At 40.4% G+C, this 20,803-nt stretch overlaps 1 protein-coding gene across 1 annotated transcript in view; it reads left to right on the top strand.

The window, feature by feature from the left end:
• The first annotated feature begins 12,087 nt into the window (after positions 1-12,087).
• The window catches only part of ATAD1 (ATPase family AAA domain containing 1), a 63,971-nt gene continuing 55,255 nt past the window's right edge, over positions 12,088-20,803 (top strand). The window contains exon 1 of the mRNA XM_070780437.1: positions 12,088-12,214. The gene's annotated coding sequence lies outside the window, so the exon portion shown is untranslated. The remainder of the gene's footprint in view (positions 12,215-20,803) is intronic.

The following is a 20,803-nucleotide window of genomic DNA, read 5'->3' as shown; positions in this document are numbered from 1 at the left end:
CCAAGAGAGTAAAAACCAAAGTTGTCAGGTCTAGGCCCAGAACTTTAGTGGCATCATTTTTGCCTCATTCTATTGACCAAAGCAACTAACAGGCCCATCAAGATTCAAGAGAGGGGAAATAAACTCTACTTCCTCATAGCAAGCTTATAGAGAGATGGAAGAATTATTGATGGTCATCTACCACAATGAGCCTTGTTCTCTTCCTTATAAATGAGTCTTCAAAACAGATACTTTTCCATGGTCAATTCTGCCTAGAATCTTATGATTTAAGAATCACCACCATCAGCTGACAATTTGATTAGTAACTGAATGTTTTCAGTTTGTTATCTATTTTGTTCCTTAACCATGTAATCTTTTCATTTGCTCACTCATCTATTTCACATGCATAAATCTACTCTAGGATCAATATATTTCACAAAAGCATTCATTAAAATTTGGTAAAATAAAACAAAAGTGATAATACACGTATACATATATGTTTACATAAATACATCGAAAATATTGATATACAGAAGAATAAACCAGAGAGAAGACAACAGTTATTTCTGAGGTTAAGATGGGGAGGGAGGGCTTCAGAGGGAAAGGAGTTTCTCTTTTCATTTATTGCTTTTTGTGTAGTTTGAGGGTTCTTTACAGCGATCATTTATCATTCTGAAATAAGTCATTTCATCAAATAGAATTAAGACTAAAAATAAATTCCTATCATCAAAAGAATATCAAATAAACCAAGGTACAGAGCTCAACTCTAATTTCATTTTTAAATAAATGAGCTCTCAAAGGAATTTTCGGTATTTAAGCCTATGGGTCTGTTTGATGGCTGTCGCACAACAGAAATACAAGAGAATACCTGCTATAAACTCTGTCTAGTGGGAGATGCTACATAATAGACAGGTGTGTCTTACTCCGTGTACCCTCTCCCCCTAGATCAACCATCTCTACAAGATCTACTCTTCACTCTTTGTACTATCTAATGACTTGCTGCCCAAAGAAAGTATGCTCTGGAAATAATCATCTGGTACCGCAGCAATACCACCATTCAAAACAGTGGCAGACTATGATCCAAGGAATCTCAAAGATTCCTTAGTTCACCAATCCCACTTTACAGATGAAAAAAATTGAAGCCCAGGGAGTTTGTATGCCCAGATTACATAGCTACTCAATGAAGGATCCTGGATTGGAGTTTGGGAAATTTCTTGATATCCTATTAATGAATAATAAAGATGGGAAGAAAACCTCACTTTTAGAGACTTAAACAAGTTACCAGAAATTTCACTGGAGAAGGCTTTGAATGGTATTTTCAAGCTTAGACAGGGAAGAATGAGGGCAGCAATAAGATTAATCAGAAACAGTAAACAGAGTTTGGAATAAAGAAAGATGGTGACTGATGCTCACTCTCTGCCCTGAAGTGTCCTGAAATTTGACCATGAGAATTAGAACCTTAAAGATGAGACGTGAAAACATGAACTGTTGCACGTTACAGCTTTGTTTTCCTCCTCAGTTCCTAAGATCATTGGCTAAATATCTTCCAAACAAGGATGGAAATGAGGAAACTGTTATAAGTGGAGTGAGAAAAAGAAAAGGGACCATGCTCTTTTGAAAGGAAGGAAACACCAAAAGCTTCCGGTAACAGAGGGAAACACTGCCACCTGCTGAAGAGTTGGAGTCAATGAAAATGATGCCGGACATGGTTAGAGGCCACATCTCCTATAGGGTTCAAAAGTTTATTAACCAATCTATTTGCAGTCTGAGCTGGTCAGTGTCAAGAGAAAGTTTAGTTTTGGATTTCATCAGGCCAATCTGTGATGGAGAAAGGTCAGTTTGTCTCTACTGTGAGGATGGTGATAGTGAAGTGAAGTCGCTCAGTCGTGTCCGACTCTTTGCAACCCCATGGACAGTAGCCAACCAATCTCCTCCATCCATGGGATTTTCCAGGCAAGAATACTGGAGTGGGTTGCCATTTCCTTCTCCAGGGGATCTTCACGACCCAGGGATTGAACCCAGGTCTCCCACACTGTAGGCAGACGCTTTACCGTCTGAGCCACCAGGGAAGAGGACTGCATTCCTGCTTCCCTTTCTTTATTGAACATTTATGCCTATTAGCTCTAAATTTTTTCCTAAAAACCTAAGTCTCAAAATAATTAAACAGGGATTCCTTGTTGGCTCAGTGATGAAGAATCTGCCTGTCAGTGCAGGAGACACAGGTTGATCCCCAGTCTGGGAAGATCCCACATGCCATGGAGCAACTAAGCCTGTGCGCCACAACTACTGAGCCTGCGCTCTGGAGCCCGGGAACCACTACTGAGCCCATGTGCTTCAGCTGCTAAAACCTGCACACCTGAGAGCCTGTGCTCTTCAACAAGAGAAGCCACCTCCATGAGAAGCCCGCACACAGCAACTGTGGGAATAGCTTCTGTTCATGGAAACTAGAGGAAAAAAAATGCAAAGCAATGAAGACCCAGCACAGCCAAAAAATAAATAAATAATTTGTAAAAGATAATAAATATACTTGGTTGAGACATGAAAGTGATCTGAGAGTAAAAAAACAATACAAAGAAGTTTATTCATATAATACATATACAAAGCTAAAAATCCTCCGTGGCTCAACACAACCCTTCCTGAGACTTTTTTTTTTCCCTTCCTTTTCTATTCATATACAGATATACACACAGAGGACAACTGCAAGAGAGGCTGGGAGAAAGCTACATATCTTCTGTGCAAAGACTCAGTCTTTCTCTTTGCTATGGTCTTAATGTGTCTTCTCTAAATTTTTACATTGAAACCCAACCCCATGGTGAGGGTATTAGGAGGCAGGGCCTTTGGGAGGTGATGAGATCGCAAAAGCAGAGCCCTCTTGAATGGGATTCGTGCCCTTAGAAAAGAGGTCTGACAGAGCTCCCTTCCCCTCTGCCATGCCAGGTGAGGTCACATCCTAAAGACAGCATTTATGAAGCAGGCCCTTGATAGACACAGACCTGATCATATGGGCACTCTGATCTTGGACATTCAGCCTCCAAAACTGAGAAACGAATTTCTGTTGTTTCTATGGCATTTTGCTATAGCAGCCTGAACAGACTCTTTCCACCACCCTTCTCTGCTCTCCTCCTGCCCTCTTTCTTGCCATTCTCTTTCTTCCTAGCCCATTCCCCCCATCCCAACCTCCACCTTCCAAGATTCTCTTTATTAATGTACAAGGAACTGATAGAGCTAGGAGACCAAGTGGGAAGGTGACATGTACAGGCCTGCCAAGTGACACAGCTCCGAAACCCCCAATCCACACTGTATGTGATGCTGTTATTTCATGCTTTTTTATTTTTCAACCACATGAATGTAGAATCTTTAGTTTATATTTAATTTTTTAAGACCTAACCTTAGTGGTTCAATGGTAGGCCACTGTTTAATTCCATTGTTTCATTTAATGATAAAACAGTTCTGGATCTTACCCAGTTACAGTTTTTTTTTTTTTTAATTAACAATTTCTTAGGGTTAATAAAATAAGTTCTAAAGATACTCACTGTGATTTAGATTTTTTTTTTTATCTTGCAGAACTTCAGAAAGAATACCACAGAAAAGTCTAATGTTGTCAGACCTAACTTAGATGGAAAATATTCTCTTTCCTAAATACAAAGATGATCAATTCTCTTTTTGTGAGTTTCTGCTAATTAATTGTACTTGCATGTGTGGCATTTTTTAAAGGATGTGCAGGTTTTAAATTTCAGGAAACTCTACAGGAAAAGGAGGCCTGTAAGCAAAGGTCATGGTACTTATAAGTTAATTTGGGAATATTTCAAATCCTTAACATAAATTTCATGAAGTTGAGAAACCCAGAGAAAGTTAACGGGTAGAAACAGTCTACATTCTGAGAAAACCAACACTCCCATTTACCAGCTCTGAGCCCTAAGTCTTATCTGAAATTTTCCTGGACATAGCAGCTTTGTGTTGGATGTCTCCAAGGTGCACGGCCAGGCCATTGGCTGCTAGAGCTCAAGAGACCACCTTTTTCCTGTATTACCTGAGAAGCAAGTACAAAGCAACCCTTAACTGAGATATGTGTTATTATTAATGTGTTCCTGTGGACTTGTTAACTATAAAATATTACAGTCTTTATAATGATTTTTACAATAACTTCTAACTGTAAAATAAGACTGTCTGCATTTCATATTCTGTTTATTTTATAATGTTGAGACATTTGTCCTATTAACTGGTCAACTTTTTCTTATGAATAGAATTTAGCACATTAAGTCTTCTCAGTCTTTAAAGTAGAATTAAATTGGTTCCTGCCTGAGAATGGCCATTATTCTATTTTTGAAATGTACGGTCCTTTTCACCTACATCTAGGAAGTTGTAAGGGAGAAGGCAATGGCACCCCACTCCAGTACCGTTGCCCGGAAAATCCCATGGATGGAGGAGCCTGGTAGGCTGCAATCCATGGGGTCGCTAAGAGTCAGACACGACTGAGCGACTTCACTTTCACTTTCCACTTTCATGCATTGGAGAAGGAAATGGCAACCCACTCCAGTGTTCTTGCCTGGAGAATCCCATGGACGGAGAAGCCTAGTAGGCTGCAGTCCATGGCGTCGCACAGAGTCGGACACAACTGAAGCAACTTAGCAGCAGCAGCAGCAGGAATTTGTAAACCAGAAAAATTTTGCCCACAGAGTAAGCTACTTTGGTAGTATAATTACCTTGGTAGTTTACTTGTCCTGGGTTTGCTATTGGAAGCTAGATCAAGCAATCCCAACTTCTTGTTCTCCCAAACTGCACAAAATATTTCTAATAACCTTCTCTACTAGATCTCTCTATTTTGCAGTAAACAAAGGGTAAGAGGAGCCTTAAAAACATTTCTGCTTCAGGGCACAGAATGCATACTAACTATAGTGCTGTCTTTGTGCACATCCTTATTAACATAGACTAAGGATCCCCTTTAAAGAAAGAAAATCCTGGATGCTTGGGGCTGGTGCACTGGGACGACCTGGGGGGGATGGTATGGGGAGGAAGGAGGGAGGAGGGTTCAGGATGGGGAACAAATGTATACCTGTGGCGGATTCATTTTGATGTATGGCAAAACCAATACAATATTGTAAAGTTAAAAAATAAAATAAAAAGAAAGAAAATCATGAATAAAAATACTTCCAGAGGTAGTTACAAAGCAAATTATAGAAATAAAGTGTCTCATAGAACCCTGGTTACTATACTTTGGTCACCAGTTATTTGAATAAATTGAACATGGGATTTTCCCCAAATTAGAATAGTATGACTCATCTGTAGAGAACTTTGGAGGGACTTCTCCTAAGTCCTTAAGAGGCACTGCAATGTCCTCAGTGGTGTGGGTTTGGTGAAAGTCATACAGCGTAGAAGATTCCAACAGTAGTCATTTCACTTCTGGGTATAATCCAGAGAAACTGGAGAACTGAGACACTCAGATAGTTTTAAGGAGATCAATTTCAGATCTTTAACTTTTATATACGGGCTTCCCTTGTAGCTCAGCTGGTAAAGAATCCACCTGCAATGCAGGAGACCCCGATTCAATTCCTGGGTTGGGAAGATCCACTGGAGAAGGGATAGTCTACCCACTCCAGTATTCTTGGGCTTCCCTGGTGGCTCAGATGGTAAAGAATCTGCCTGCAATGTGGGAGACCTGGGTTGGGAAGATTCCCCTGGAAAAGGGAACAGCTACCCACTCCAGTATTCTGGCCTGGAGAATCCAAGATAGTTTTAAGGAGCTCAATTCCACATCTTTAACTTTTATATATACTCCCTCCTAAATCTGATCTACCTGAGAGAACCAGTGTAGTCAAGCAGCCTTGTGGTTCCTAGCCCCACCTCTCTTTTCACATTAGCTCTTTCTCCCACTTGAAAAGAGAAAGGCATATATCTAACAAAATGCTAAAATGGTGTTTTGCTCCAAGTGTAAGAAACTGCAAGGAGCTAAAAAGACATTCTAAAATAATGATATTGGTATTGAGAGCTGAACAATTTTACTGGGTAACAAACCCTTTTAAAAGTTAAGATTATTTAACATTACTTGTTTTCTAATAAATTGAAGGAAGAGCTATTTATACTGTCCACTGATAAATCACTAAAAATAAGATCACTGATGAGTGGCATATAACTTGGAAAGCTTTCCAATAAATGTGACATCACTAAAACAATTCCTTCCAGTCACATACTTATGTGGACAATATTCCTCAGTGTTAATTATATAAAGGCAAACACTAGAAATAAACTGATGTGGGGTTTCCCTGATTAGTCGGTTCAGTCACTCAGTTGAGTCTGACTCTTTGTGACTCCATGGACTGCAACATGCCAGGCTTCTCTGTCCATCACCAACTCCCAGAGTTTGCTCAAACTCATGTCCATAGAGTCGGTGATGCTATCCAACCATCTTATCCTCTGTTGTCCCCTTCTCCTCCTGCCTTCAATCTTTGGCTCGGGGTAAAGAATCTACCTGCCAATGCAGGAGACATGGGTTCGAGCCCTGATCCAGGAAGATCCCACATGATTCAGAGCAAGTAAATCCACATAGTTGCTACTATGTGGCAACATAGTATACTCTCCAAAACCTGAGAGTAACCCTCACAGCAAAGAAGACCCAGCACAGCCAAAAATAAGTAAATAAATAAAAGTATTAAAACAAGAAATAAACCAATGTGTGAACCTGTATCCTTCTGGAAAGTAAAATTCATTTATGATATATAAACTAATTTTTAAAACCCCATTGACTTCTTTTTTAATGTTTAACAATTATAACATTAAAAAATATGTAATTGATGAATTATGAACTAAAAAGAATTAATAATAATTCAGGATAATTTTTAACTTAAGAGTATTATGGCCAAAGGAATTTAACATAATTTAATTTAAATTTATGTATAAAATTTGCTACAGAGAAGTATGATAGACTGACAATATATTTACACACAATGTATATTATGTTCAGATAAAAATCTGTGGCAGAAGTAGAAAGAAAATTCATGTGCAAAGAGAAAAAGAAGTGATGCAACCTTTCCCACTACAAGAGGAGAGCTTGTTCATGTTGTTAATGTTTTGATGGATAATGATGAATATATCGAATCCCTATGGCATTTCTATTCCATTGGATACACATAAGAATTCTACTTTTAAATGTCAACGTTTACATTACAAATCACTTCCTTTGTAACTACTTAAACTCAAGATGAAAAGTTTCATTCCAGTTCTAAGAAAGAAAAGTTTGTCCAAATCGTTTATGGGATAAGCTAACAAAATAAAGATTCCTTACTCTAGAATAATTTTCATATATGTGCATAAGAAAACATACAGAGATTTTCATTTCAATATTATTTGAAACAAAAAAGTTAGGAAGATCCTAAATAAATATCCATCAATATAGATAAATAAAATGTGATATTTTCAGATGATAGAATCTTATACACTACAAGGAATAAATTAGATAAATTTATCCATATGGAAATATCTCAAGATTTACCTGATCCTAGTTAAATCTGATCCTCAGAATTACTGTAGGCTCATCCCACTCCAGTACTCTTGCCTGGAAAATCCCATGGATGGAGGAGCCTGGTAGGCTGCAGTCCATAGGGTCGCTAAGAGTCGGACACGACTGAGTGACTTCACTTTGACTTTTCACTTTCATGCATTGGAGAAGGAAATGGCAACCCACTCCGGTATTCTTGCCTGGAGAATCCCAGGGACGGGGGAGCCTGGTGGGCTGCCGTCTATGGGGTTGCACAGAGTCAAACACGACCGAAGCGACTTAGCAGCAGCAGCATCCTTCTCTCATTTCCTATCCTCACAATAGTGAAACCATTCCAGGAAGAAGGAAATCCACAGGCTATGTGATATCACCCAAACCTTGGCCCTGAGGCAGAGAACTTTGAACGGGTGTGTAACACGATCATATCACAATTATGATCATGAAGGCTCCACAGTTGTCTGAGGCATTTTAATGACTAGTCCTTGCTGGGAGTGGTGGTGGTTTAGTCACTAAATCGTGTCCGGACTCTTGCGACCCCATGAACTGTACCTGCCAGGCTCCTCTGTCCATGGGATTTTCCAGGCAAGAATACTGGAATGGGTTGCCATTTCCTTCTCCATTGTTGGGAGTGGAGAGGAGATTAAAATGGCCAAGGAACTAATTAGAAAGAAAAGAATTTCATCATCTTTTTGAAATTTCTACTTGCCTGGAAAGAGTAAGGTATTTATTTATTTAGGAAGGACGGAAAGAAGAAATATTAGTGGTCTAGCAAAAATCCAAAGGTGAGATAAGTAGAAAGCACCTCTTAGCTAGACATTGATTCTATGACAAGAAAATCATAGTTCAAGAGTTCATTTCTGTAGGAAAGCAAAATCCGTAAGACCCAGGAGTGACAATTAAGTTCCTTGTCTATATATATGTATTCCATCCCTCTCTTCCTTTTTAGAGAAATCTACTAAAATATTTGAATATTTTGAAAATTAGATCCTATTTTCTCACTACCCCAAGGTAAAATTACTGATAACATAAAATGGGGACACAATAAGAGTAATAATGATAATAACTACCAATATTCTATTATTACTGACAATTTGTTGATAACAATTAGAAATGTATAGGGTCAGTAAAGGGTATATGTAACTGGAGAATCCCATGCACAAAGGGGCCTGGTGGTCCATAGGTTCGCAAAGAGTCAGACACAACTGAAGCAACTTAGCACACACAAGCTCTTAAAAGGACTTCCCAGACGGCACTAATGGTAAGGAATCTGCTGGCCAAAGCACGAGATGCAGGAGACGCAGATTCAATCCCTGGGTCGGGAAGATTCCCTGGAGTGGGAAATGGCAACCTGCTCCAAAACTCTTGCCTGGAAAATTCCATGGACAGAGAGGTCCATGGGGCTACACAGATACAGAGTCGGACACAGCTGAGTGACTGACCAACAACAAAAGGTCTTAAGAAGCTCCCTGGCATCTTTACATTTTCTCCTCTAGGTCTCTGCAAATACGTTTCTATAAGGACAGCCTGGGGTGAGCATTGTGATATAAATAAAGATTAGTATTTATTGATTCAGTTCAGTCAGTCACTCAGTTGTGTCCGACTCTTTGAGACCCCGTGGAACGCAGCACGCCAGGCCTCCCTGTCCATCACCAACTCCCGGAGTTTACTCAAACTCATGTCCATTGAGTCGGTGATGCCATCCAACCATCTCATCCTCTGTTGTCCCCTTCTTCTCTCGCCTTCAATCTTTCCCAGCATCAGGGTCTTTTCCAATAAGTTAGTTCTCCATATCAGGTAGCCAAAGTATTGGAGTTTCAGCTTAAACATCAGTCCTTCCAATGAATATTCAGGACTGATTTCCTTTAGGATGGACTGGTTGGATCTCCTTGAAGTCCAAGGGACTCTCAAGACTCTTCTCCAACACCACAGTTCAAAAGCATCAATTCTCCGGCACTCAGCTTTCTTTATAGTCCAACTCTCACATCCATACATGACTGAGAAAACCATAGCCTTGACTAAATGGACCTTTGTTGGCAAAGTAATGTCTGCTTTTTAATATGCTGTCTACGTTGGTCATAACTTTTCTTCCAAGGAGCAAGCGTCTTTTAATTTCATGGCTGCAGTCACCATCTGCAATGATTTTGGAGCCCCCCAAAATAAAGTCTGTCGCTGTTTCCACTGTTTCCCCATCTATTTCCCATGAAGTGATGGGACCAGATGCCATGATCTTAGTTTTCTGAATGTTGAGTTTTAAGCCAACTTTTTCACTCTCCTCTTTCACTTTCATTAAGAGGTTCTTTAGTTCTTCTTTGCTTTTTGACATAAGGGTGGTGTCATCTGCATGTCTGAGGCTATTGATATTTCTCCTAGAAATATTTATTGACTACATATTACTATTAAATGGTCTACAGGTACGATCTACAGAAATATATCTCATGGTTTTCTTATCAGTTGACCTTATATTGTTTCTGTATCACAAGTACTGAAATCATCCCTCTCCTGAAATAACTGAAGCTTTATTATCATTTCTGCAATTTCCAACACCCAGGAATTTTCTCCCTAAGGTTTCTGGTATTCTGTAAGTACTCTCTCAGCAGGCCCACCCCCTCAGTTCCCCAAGCATGCCCATATAGAACCACACCTCCATAGTAAAGCAGCCTTCATACAAGTACCTCCACCAAAGGACACAGCAAGGGGGAAAAGAAAATGTTATCAGGCTGATGTAATCATTAATCCTCATAATGCATATATGAAAGGAAGATGCAGGATTGTAGCTGTGGCCATAAAATGAAACTAAATGGATATCCACTGGTAAACATATCCAACATTCTGCTGCATTTAATACTCTCTGGAGAGTATTAAATGGAGAGAATAACTCCATTCTCTCTGGAGCACAAACTAGAAAACATTTCTTGAGTCAGACACCCTTGGTGTTAGTTTATAGGAAACACATAATCTGAGTCAATTTTGCTTCCCTATACACCATTCCTGGAGAAGGCGATGGCACCCCACTCCAGTACTCTTGCCTGGAAAATCCCATGGACAGAGGAGCCTGGAAGGCTGCAGTCCATGGGGTCGCTAAGAGTCGGACACGACTGAGCGACTTCACTTTCACTTTTCACTTTCATGCATTGGAGAAGGAAATGGCAACCCACTCCAGTGTTCTTGCCTGGAGAATCCCAGGGATGTGGGAGCCTGGTGGGCTGCCATCTATGGGGTCGCACAGAGTCGGACACGACTGAAGTGACTTAGCAGCAGCAGCATATACCATTCCTCACTGCCTTACCCTGAAAGGGGAGGTACTGAACTCTGTATACTGAGATTATAAATTCCTTGAAAGGTTAGTTAGCATGGAGGTTAAAAGCACCGTTTCTGGAGTCAGACTGTCTGCTCTCAAATATTACCCTGCCACTTAACAGTTGTGGGATCTTCAGGGAGCTACATAATCTCTCATATCCCCACGTCCTCATCTGTAAAATGGGGATAATAATAGTACCTACCTCAGGGCCTCCCTGGTGGCTCAGTGGTAAAGAACCCACCTGCCAATGCAGGAGACATGGGTTTGATCGCTGGTCCAGGAAGATCGCACGTGCTGCAGAACAACTAAGCCTGTGGGCTGTAACTGTTGAGACTGTGCTCTAGAGCCTGGGAACCACAACTATTGAGCCCAAGTGCCACAATTACACTTGGGCTTCCCAGGTGGCGCTAATGGTAAAGAACTCAATTGCTAATGCAGGAGACATAAGAGATGAGGGTTCAATCCCTGGGTCAGGAAGATCCCCTGGAGGAGGGCATGGCAACCCACTCCAGTATTCTTGCCTGGAGAATCCCCATGGACAGAGAAGCCTGGTGGGCTACAGTGTATGGGGTTGCAAAGAGTCAGACACGACGGGGCAAGCACAGTACAGCCACAACTACTGAAGCCCACATGCCCTAAATCCTGTGCTCCACAATAAGAGCAGCCACCACAGTGAGAAGCCCTGGCACCGCAATGAAGAGTAGTCCTCAGTCGTCACAACTAGAGAAAAGCCCATGCAGCAATGAAGACCCAGCACAGCCAAAAATAAATCATGTAAAAAAAAAAAAAAAAAAAAACACAGTACCTACTTCACAGGGTTGTTATGAGAATTAGGTGAGGATATATGCATATATTACCTAGAACAAGTCTGGCACATAGTAAACACTATATAAGTGATCACTATTAGCTGTTTTTACTGAGTTTAGATCCTATATGTTATTTGGTTGTATTCTCCTTATTGCTACCTCTGATGCCTTCCCTGTTATTTGAGACATGATGAATTACTATCAACAACTGCAAGATGAGAGATGATAAGAAAATAAGGATTCCCCCAGTCCTTCAGGATGTCCCCAATAAGTAGTCATTTTATATCTTTTACTGCTATAATCTTACATCATACCAATGCTTCAGTTAAGAGTTTAAACAAGCTGCATTTGCCTCCGAGTCACTCTAAAGTGCGGTAATGAAATGATCCAGTCACATTGACCTGCCACATTCTTAAGTCATGTGTCCAACATTATGACATAAGCAAGAATACACACCATCTCCTTTTCCTCCCATTCAAAATTCTCTGTGGGGACCAGGTTCAGGAGATGTCACCTCCTCCATGGACTAGAATAGCTTCCTGAAAAATGTCTTCTACGAAGACAGGCCCAGTTGAACTCTACGAAGAGCAAAGTCACAGGGCTTCTCAAGAATCAGCCTCATTTGACAGTTGTCAGAAGGTACAGTATACCTCTAGTCTCTCTAGTTGAAGCACTGTCAACTCCTAACTGCACCTCAGTCTTTGGTTCAATGTCCCATTTCCCACTGGAGTTTCTTGGAGGTTAAAAAAACAATTCTTTATACAAAGGTGTAAATCTCTGTACTTCTCACAATGCCTAGCATAGTTTTTTTTTATGTATCAGATAGACTCTCAGTTAAGTATTTATAAACTCAGTGACTAAAAGACTGCACATGGTCTCAAATATATACTTAAACATACAAATATAACTTATCAGCTGGATATAGTACAATCCTCAGATAATAATATCATCCATATATTTTGTTACCATGTCACATTATATAAACCTTTCTTTCTATACTTTGGTATGGAACATTATCAGCAAAGACCTTAATCACTATTTCCATTTTGTTTCCCAAAGGGAACATTAACAGAGCAGATGTCAGACTTAGTTAATAATCTGTGCCCTGAAGGAAAGAAGAAAAAAAGGTCTCTGAGGCCTTTTTAATCATAAAGCAAACATAGTAATGTATCTTTTCCTCAGTTACAGCATAAAAATAACCAAATTCCCCAGAATGTGGACTCCTAATTTTATTCAAGAGGCTAACGTTTCTTTCCACCAAGTTCTAACAAAATTATCATTTTCTAACATTTCTCTTTTAAAATTATTTATTTATTTTTGGCTGCGCTGGCTCTTCCTTGCGGCACGTGGGCTTTTTCTAGTTGCAGCGAGTGGGGCTTCCTCTCTCTCTGTGGTGTGCAGGCTTCTCACTGTGGTGGCTTCTCCTGTCGTACAGCACTAGCTCCAGGTGCGTGGAAGTCAATAGTTGTGGTGCATCGGCTTCGCTGCCCCACGGCATGTGCGGCGATCTTCCCAGACCAAAGACTGAACCTGTGCTCCCTGCACTGGCACGCAGGTTCCCAACCACTGGACCGCCAGGGAAGTCTTAACATATTTGCCTTTTGTCTCTAAAATGGAAGTGGCCAAATCACAACTGAGATTTGATTTCACAAATTATCTTTATTAACTCTGGAACAATGTAATGCTGTAATAAAACTGCAGTGTAGAAGAGGGAAACTACAGTATTATTATTCTAGAATAAGTAATAACCTTTTTAATTCCAAGTAATCCAAGCAGAGTTAAGCCATGTCTTCTAGCCAACAGTGGCAGAACTAAAGCACAAACATGGGGGGAAGGACCCTATGGGAAGGTAGGTGAGGAATGGGAATGAAATAGAGTACAAGGAAAAAATGGGGGATGAAGGTGGATAAAGGAAAGGCCCTCCCTTCAAGGATCAGCTGCTTCTTTAAATCCTGTTCTACTGATTAACCAAGTTCATAGATGGAACAAAATTATGAAGAAGGGGAAAAGAAAAGGGAACAGATGAGATGGAAAAGATTAGCAGGGGACTGAAAGAAAAGAAAGAAGTCCATCTGGTGAGAAGCAATGGAGCATAACATTAAATTGCCTCAAGTACCAAAGCTCATTGATCTAGAGTCTTCAGCCCATTTGAGACAATAGCCTCGTTCTAGCCTAGTTCCTCTCCAATTAGGTGGCCTTGTTCTTCTTTTTTATGGGTAAGAATTATTAGTGATTTATCTTATTTTCTTACATGAATTTATTTAAAACTAGTATCTGTAAAAGATAAGCAAATTTCCTTTATCTTCCTTATATTCAGTTACATATATTTATTCAGCATTACTCCGATTTCTCAAATTTTCCTATGCTGTAAGTGAAAGAAATGAACTTTGGGCTTCTACTCATACGTCTTTGAAGTAAGCTTCCCAAAGACCTAAAATTGGCCCAAACAGGACCTAGGTCACTTAGCCTTGAGGTTATTTACAGTGAAACATTAAGCAAATTTAGTTAAGGGGACTAGGAACCAAATAATCAAGCAGTATATTAAATCAAAATACAGACATATTAAAGTTATCAAAATACATATATTTGTAGAATGTTATAACTAAACAAAAAAAATTTTGCTCTTTAAAGGTATCAGTCTAGTTTTGGGGAAAGCCCTCTAGTTCTGGCTTAAAGAGCAGGACAAGCATCTCCTAATGCTCAGAAAGATTATGAGAAATCTGCCATTTTTTGTTCTTGTCTCTGTTGATGCTTTCAAACTGTGGTGTTGGACAAGACTCTTGAGAGTCCCTTGGACAGCAAGGAAAATCAAACCAGTCAATCCTAAAGGAAATCAGCCTTGAATATTCATTGGAAGGATTGATGCTGAAGGTGAAGCTCCAACACTGTGGCTACCTGATGGGAATAGCCAACTCATTGGAAAAGACCCTGATGCTGGGAAAGATTGAGGGCAAGAGAAGAAGGGGACAACAGAAGATGAGATGCTTGGATGGCATCACTTACTCAATGGACGTGAGTTTCAGCAAACTCTGGAAAGATAGTGAAGGACGGGGAAGACTGGTGTGCTGCAGTCCACTGGGTCTCAAAGAGTTGGACACTACTTAGCAGGTGAACAACAACAACTTTCTCTAGTGCCCTAGAGCTCAGGAAATTCTGCCAGCCCAGCAGTGGCAATGACTACAACGGGCACCAAAATCTTAGAGAGAGGAACTTTCCTCTGTGGAAAAACTGTGGTCTCAGGAGAATGGGCAGAATGCCAGTTGACTTTTTCCCCCTCTGTCCATTTACTGATGGCCCTGGACATGGCACAGTTCCAGAGAGTAGGCACCAGAGCAAGATCACTGAATCACTAGCCTTCTGGCTGCAAGGCTAAGTGAGGAAGCATAGGAAACCAGAAAGCACCAGACATCATGGACAGGGAGAGCTCAGGAAAGTAAATGAAGGTGAGTGTAAACACCTAGGCTCACCTTCAAGCTACAGAGGTGGATCTGATCTTAAACAGCATAACAAAGACTTTGCGATTAAACTAAAGGATCTACCACTGCACATGGCCCCAAATGGGTGTGGCACACATAGGAGATAGATCCTAATAGTACTGCAAATATTTTGAAAACAAAATTGACTTTGAAACTGCAAACTATAAAAGTTTGGTTGAAATTTGTGGCCTGAACACAACCAGCTCTATTGCCTGCTAAAACAAACAAACAAACAAAAAATCAATATTCTCCACAGGATTTCAGCAAAACTGAGAGTCTTATAATATTTTAAATGTCTAGGATACAATTAAAAATTATTCATGGGACTTCCCTGGAGATACAGCAGAATCCACCTGCCAATGCAGGCACACAGGTTCGATCACTGCTCCAGGAGGATTCCCCATGCCACACGGCAACTAAGCCCATGTACCCACAGCTACTGAAGCCCATGATCTAGAGCCTGAAGGCCACAACAAGAGATGTCACTGCAGTGAGACACCTGCGTACCGCAACTAGAGCAGCCTCTGCTCACCACAACTAGAGAAAGCCCAGCACAGCAGTGACCCAGCGCAGCCAAAAATAACTTAATTAATAGATTAATTAAAAAGATCATTCAGCATAAAAACAACCAGGAAAATCTAAACTCACATCAAATCAGATCAGATCAGATCAGTTGCTCAGTCATGTCCGACTCTTTTCGACCCCATGAATCGCAGCACGCCAGGCCTCCCTGTCCATCACCAACTCCCAGAGTTCACTCAGACTCACGTCCATCGAGTCAGTGATGCCATCCAACCATCTCATCCTCTGTCGTCCCCTTCTCCTCCCGCCTCCAATCCCTCCCAGCATCAGAGTCTTTTCCAATGAGTCAACTCTTCGAATGAGGTGGCCAAAGTACTCGAGTTTCAGCTTTAGCATCATTCCTTCCAAAGAAATCTCAGGGCTGATCTCCTTCAGAATGGACTGGTTGGATCTCCTTGCAGTCCAAGGGACTCTCAAGAGTCTTCTCCAACACCACAGTTCAAAAGCATCAATTCTTCAGGGCTCAGCCTTCTTCACAGTCCAACTCTCACATCCATACATGACCACAGGAAAAACCATAGCCTTGACTAGATGAACCTTTGTTGGCAAAGTAATGTCTCTGCTTTTTTAATATGCTATCTAGGTTGGTCATAACTTTCCTTCCAAGGAGTAAGCGTCTTTTAATTTCATGGCTGCAGTCACCACCTGTAGTGATTTTGGAGCCCAGAAAAATAAAGTCTGACACTGTTTCCACTGTTTCCCCATCTATTTCCCATGAAGTGGTGGGACCGGATGCCATGATCTTCGTTTTCTGAATGTTGAGCTTGAAGCCAACTTTTTCACTCTCCACTTTCACTTTCATCAAGAGGCTTTTGAGTTCCTCTTCACTTTCTGCCATAAGGGTGGTGTCATCTGCATATCTGAGGTTATTGATATTTCTCCCAGCAATCTTGATTCCAACTTGTGTTTCTCCCAGTCCAGCGTTTCTCCTGATGTACTCTGCATATAAGTTAAATAAACAGGGTGACAATATACAGCCTTGACAAACTCCTTTTCCTATTTGGAACCAGTCTGTTGTTCCATGTCCAGTTCTAACTGTTGCTTCCTGACCTGCATACAAATTTCTCAAGAGGCAGATCAGGTGGTCTGGTATTCCCATGTCTTTCAGAATTTTCCACAGTTTATTGTGATCCACACAGTCAAAGGCTTTGGCATAGTCAATAAAGCAGAAATAGATGTTTTTCTGGAACTCTCTTGCTTTTTCCATGATCCAGTGGATGTTAGAAATTTGATCTCTGGTTCTTCTGCCTTTTCTAAAACCAGCTTGAACATCAGGAAGTTCACGGTTCACATATTGCTGAAGCCTGGCTTGGAGAATTTTGAGCATTACTTTACTAGCGTGTGAGATGAGTGCAATTGTGTAGTAGTTTGAGCGTTCTTTGGCATTGCCTTTCTTTGGGGAAAGACAATTCAGGGGCTAACACTAACACAGATGCTGAAATCAGCTAATGAAGGCTTTAATGCAGTTATTATTAAAGCATACTAGGAAGTAAGCAGAGAAGGCAATGGCACCCCACTCCAGTACTCTTGCCTGGAAAATCCCATGGGCGGAGGAGCCTGGTGGGCTGCAGTCCATGGGGTCGCTAAGAGTCGGACACGACTGAGCGACTTCACTTTCACTTTTCACTTTCATGCGTTGGAGAAGGAAATGGCAACCCACTCCAGTGTTCTTGCCTGGAGAATCCCAGGAATGGGGCAGCCTGGTGGGCTGCCGTCTATGGGGTCGCACAGAGTTGGACACAACTGAAGTGACTTAGCAGCAGCAGCAGGAAGTAAGAGAAAACACTCCTGAAAGGAACGCAAAGAAGTAGAAGATATGAAGAACTAAACTAACATTTCAGAACTGAAAAATTTTTAGGAAAATGTGATGTTCCCTTTGGAAAACAAAATGGAATAATTTTAATTTAATAAATAAGAATTTCCTTGATTGTCCAGTGGTTGGGAATTTGCCTTTCAATGTGGTGGACATGGGTTTGATACCAGGTTGGGATATTAGGATCTCACATGCTGCAGAGCAATGAAGCCTGTGTACCAGCTGGCAACTGGATCTCTGGTTCCTCTTGTCTTTTCTAAACCTAGCTTGTACATCTGGAAGTTCTCAGTTCATGTATCGCTGAAGGCTAGCTTGAAGGATTTTGAGCATAACCTACCCGCAAGCAAAATGAGCAGAACTGCATGGTACAGTCCATGTGCCACAATGAAAGATCCCACATGACACAGCAAAGATCTCCTGTGTCACAACTAAGACCCAACGCAGCCATATAAATAAACAAATAAAAATTTTAAACTACAGTAAGTAAAATAAAAGAGAAGCCACTGAATGGCTTCAATCACAGAATGGAGATGACACAGGAAAGAGTCAGTGAATTTGAAGATAACAACAAAAATCACTCAATTTGAACAAAGTAAAAAACACAGGGTGGGAAAAAGAATGAACAGCACCTCAAAGATGAGTGGGACAAAACCGAAAGATCTAGTATTTGCCACTGGAGGTCAGAAGAAGAGGAGAAAAAAAAATACAATGCAGTAAAATACATTTGATAAAAAGGACCGAAAAGTTCTCAAGTTTGGCGAAAAACATAAACTTACAGATTCAAGAAGACAGGATAAATCCCAAAAAGCTCATGCCCAAATATATCATAATCAAACTGATGAAAATTGAAGACAAAAAAAAATCTTTAAAGCAGCTAGAAAGAAAATGACACATTACTTACAGGGGGAACAACAATTTCAAATGACTGGAAAATTCTTATCAGGATTCATGAAGGGTAGGATTAAGTGGGACAACTTGATGTGCTAGGGAAATAAAAACAACCCTGTCAACCTGGAGTTTCTAAATCCAGCAAAGATTCCTTCATGAAGTTCAAATAAATACATTCTCAGAGAAGGAAAACAAAGATAATTCATTTCCAGAAGACCTGCTCTAAAGAATTAATAAAGGAGTATCTTTAGATAGAAGGCAAAGTATACCAGAAGGAAACTTGGAACATGAAGAAGAGAAATAGTAAATAGGTAAATAAAATAGACTATTTTCGAGTTCCAATGTATGTTTTCAGTGTATGCAAATGAAATCTACAAGACAACTATAACATAAAGAAGGGAGTGTAAAGGTATCTAAATGATGCAAACACTTCTACATGTACTTAAAGTGCTAAAATATATTTATTCTAAGGAAATTGTGAATAATAAACATTTATATTTTAATAAAGACATATTGTCAAATCAGGCTTCCCACATAGCACTATGGTAAAGAACCTGCCTGCCAATGCAGGTAAACATAAAGAGTCTCGGATCCCTGGGTTGGGAAGATCCCTTGGAGGAGGGCATGGCAACCCACTCCAGTATTCTTGCCTGAAAAATTCCATAGACAGAGGAGCCTGGTGGGCTGCAGTCCATGGGGTCACAGAGTCAGATACAACTGAAGCAACTTAGCACGCATGCATGCATGCATAGAAAACCACAACAGATAAAACTGAACACAGTTGACCCTTAAACAATTCGAGTTTGAACTGCACAGGTCCACTAACTCACAGGTTTTTTTTTTTTTTTTTTTACAGTAGTAAATACTACTATAGTATGTGCAGACCATGTACTATACAGTACATTATCATAATGAGGTACCTTTTAGAACACCTCAAATTTTAAATATTGATAATAACAAGTTCTGGTGAGGATGCAAAACAAATAGAATGCTCATACATTCTCATGGAAATGCAAAACGGAATAGTGATTGGGGAAAACAGTTTGGCATTCTCTTATAAAGTTAAAAATACTCTTGAACACATGAGTCTCTCATAAAAACAATGACCTAGCAAACCTACTGCTGCTGCTGCTGCTGCTGCTGCTAAGTCGCTTCAGTCGTGTCCGACTCCGTGCGGCCCCATAGACGGCAGCCCACCAGGCTTCCGTCCCTGGGATTCTCCAGGCAAGAACACTGGAGTGGGCTGCCACCTCCTTCTCCAATGCATGAAAGTGAGAAGTGAAAGTGAAGTTGCTCAGTCGTGCCTGACTCTTAGCGACCCCATGGACTGCAGCCCACCAGGCTCCTCAGTCCACGGGATTTTCCAGGCAGGAGTACTGGAGTGGGCTGCCGCCTCTTTCTCCAATGCATGAAAGTGAGAAGTGAAAGTGAAGTCTCTCAGTCGTGCCTGACTCTTAGCGACCCCATGGACTGCAGCCCACCAGGCCCCTCCGTCCACGGGATTTTCCAGGCAGAAGTACTGGAGTGAGGAGCCATCGCCTTCTCCGAGAGAACCCACTACTGGGTATTCACTTTAAGGAAATAAAAACTTCTGTTCACACAAGAATCTACACACAAATGTTTATAGCAGGTCTATTCACAATTACCAAAAACTGGAAACAACTTAAATATCCTTCAACAAATGAGTAGACAAGCTGCAGTGCATTTCTACAATGGAATACTACTCAGCAATGAAAATGAATAACGCATCGACATATGCAACATCTCAGATGAATCTCAAAGGCATGCTAAGTAAAGAAGTCAGTCTCAAAAAGTTACATACTGTATGACTGAATTTACATATAACATTCTCAAAAAGAAAAAACTAATAGTGATGGAGATTAGATCCACGGCTGCCAAGGGTTGAGGAGGGAACTACAAAGGAGTAATACAATGGAGCTTCTTAGGATAATGAAACTGTCAGATATCTTGATTTTGGCAGTGGTTATATGAATCTATTGTATTAAATTAAAGAACTGTACACTCATGCAAGTATGTACACATCATCAACTTCATGTTAATTTAAAAATAAAACTCTACATGATGTATTGCTGTCTTAATATTTGAAAACAATATTCAGCAGAATAAGTATATAACAGAAGACCAAAACTCAGAGGCATTCATCAATTCCCTCTTTATTATATAGCTAAAATATAAAATCAATCATTAGAAGCATAGTCTGAATCAGAATGAATGAGGCTAGATATTGTTTCCAGTCAATGTTTTGTATTCTCATAAATCAAATCCATATCACTCAAAAAGTATACTCTAATAGTGCTTTTATACAGTAGGTTGTAAATCCAGCAGCGTTTTTCTTGCTTTTAAGGAGTCTGAATAATCCATGTAATAGAATTTTTCTAAATTTTGACAAATTTGGGAACAGGGCATTTGTATGAACACAGACTCTGGAACTAGACAACCTGGTTCGAA

Source organism: Bos indicus, chromosome 26 (genome assembly GCF_029378745.1).
Source record: "Bos indicus isolate NIAB-ARS_2022 breed Sahiwal x Tharparkar chromosome 26, NIAB-ARS_B.indTharparkar_mat_pri_1.0, whole genome shotgun sequence".
NCBI lineage: Eukaryota > Metazoa > Chordata > Mammalia > Artiodactyla > Bovidae > Bos > Bos indicus.
The sequence above is the reverse complement of the archived record's forward strand: the minus strand, read 5'-3'. Positions and strand labels throughout refer to the sequence as shown.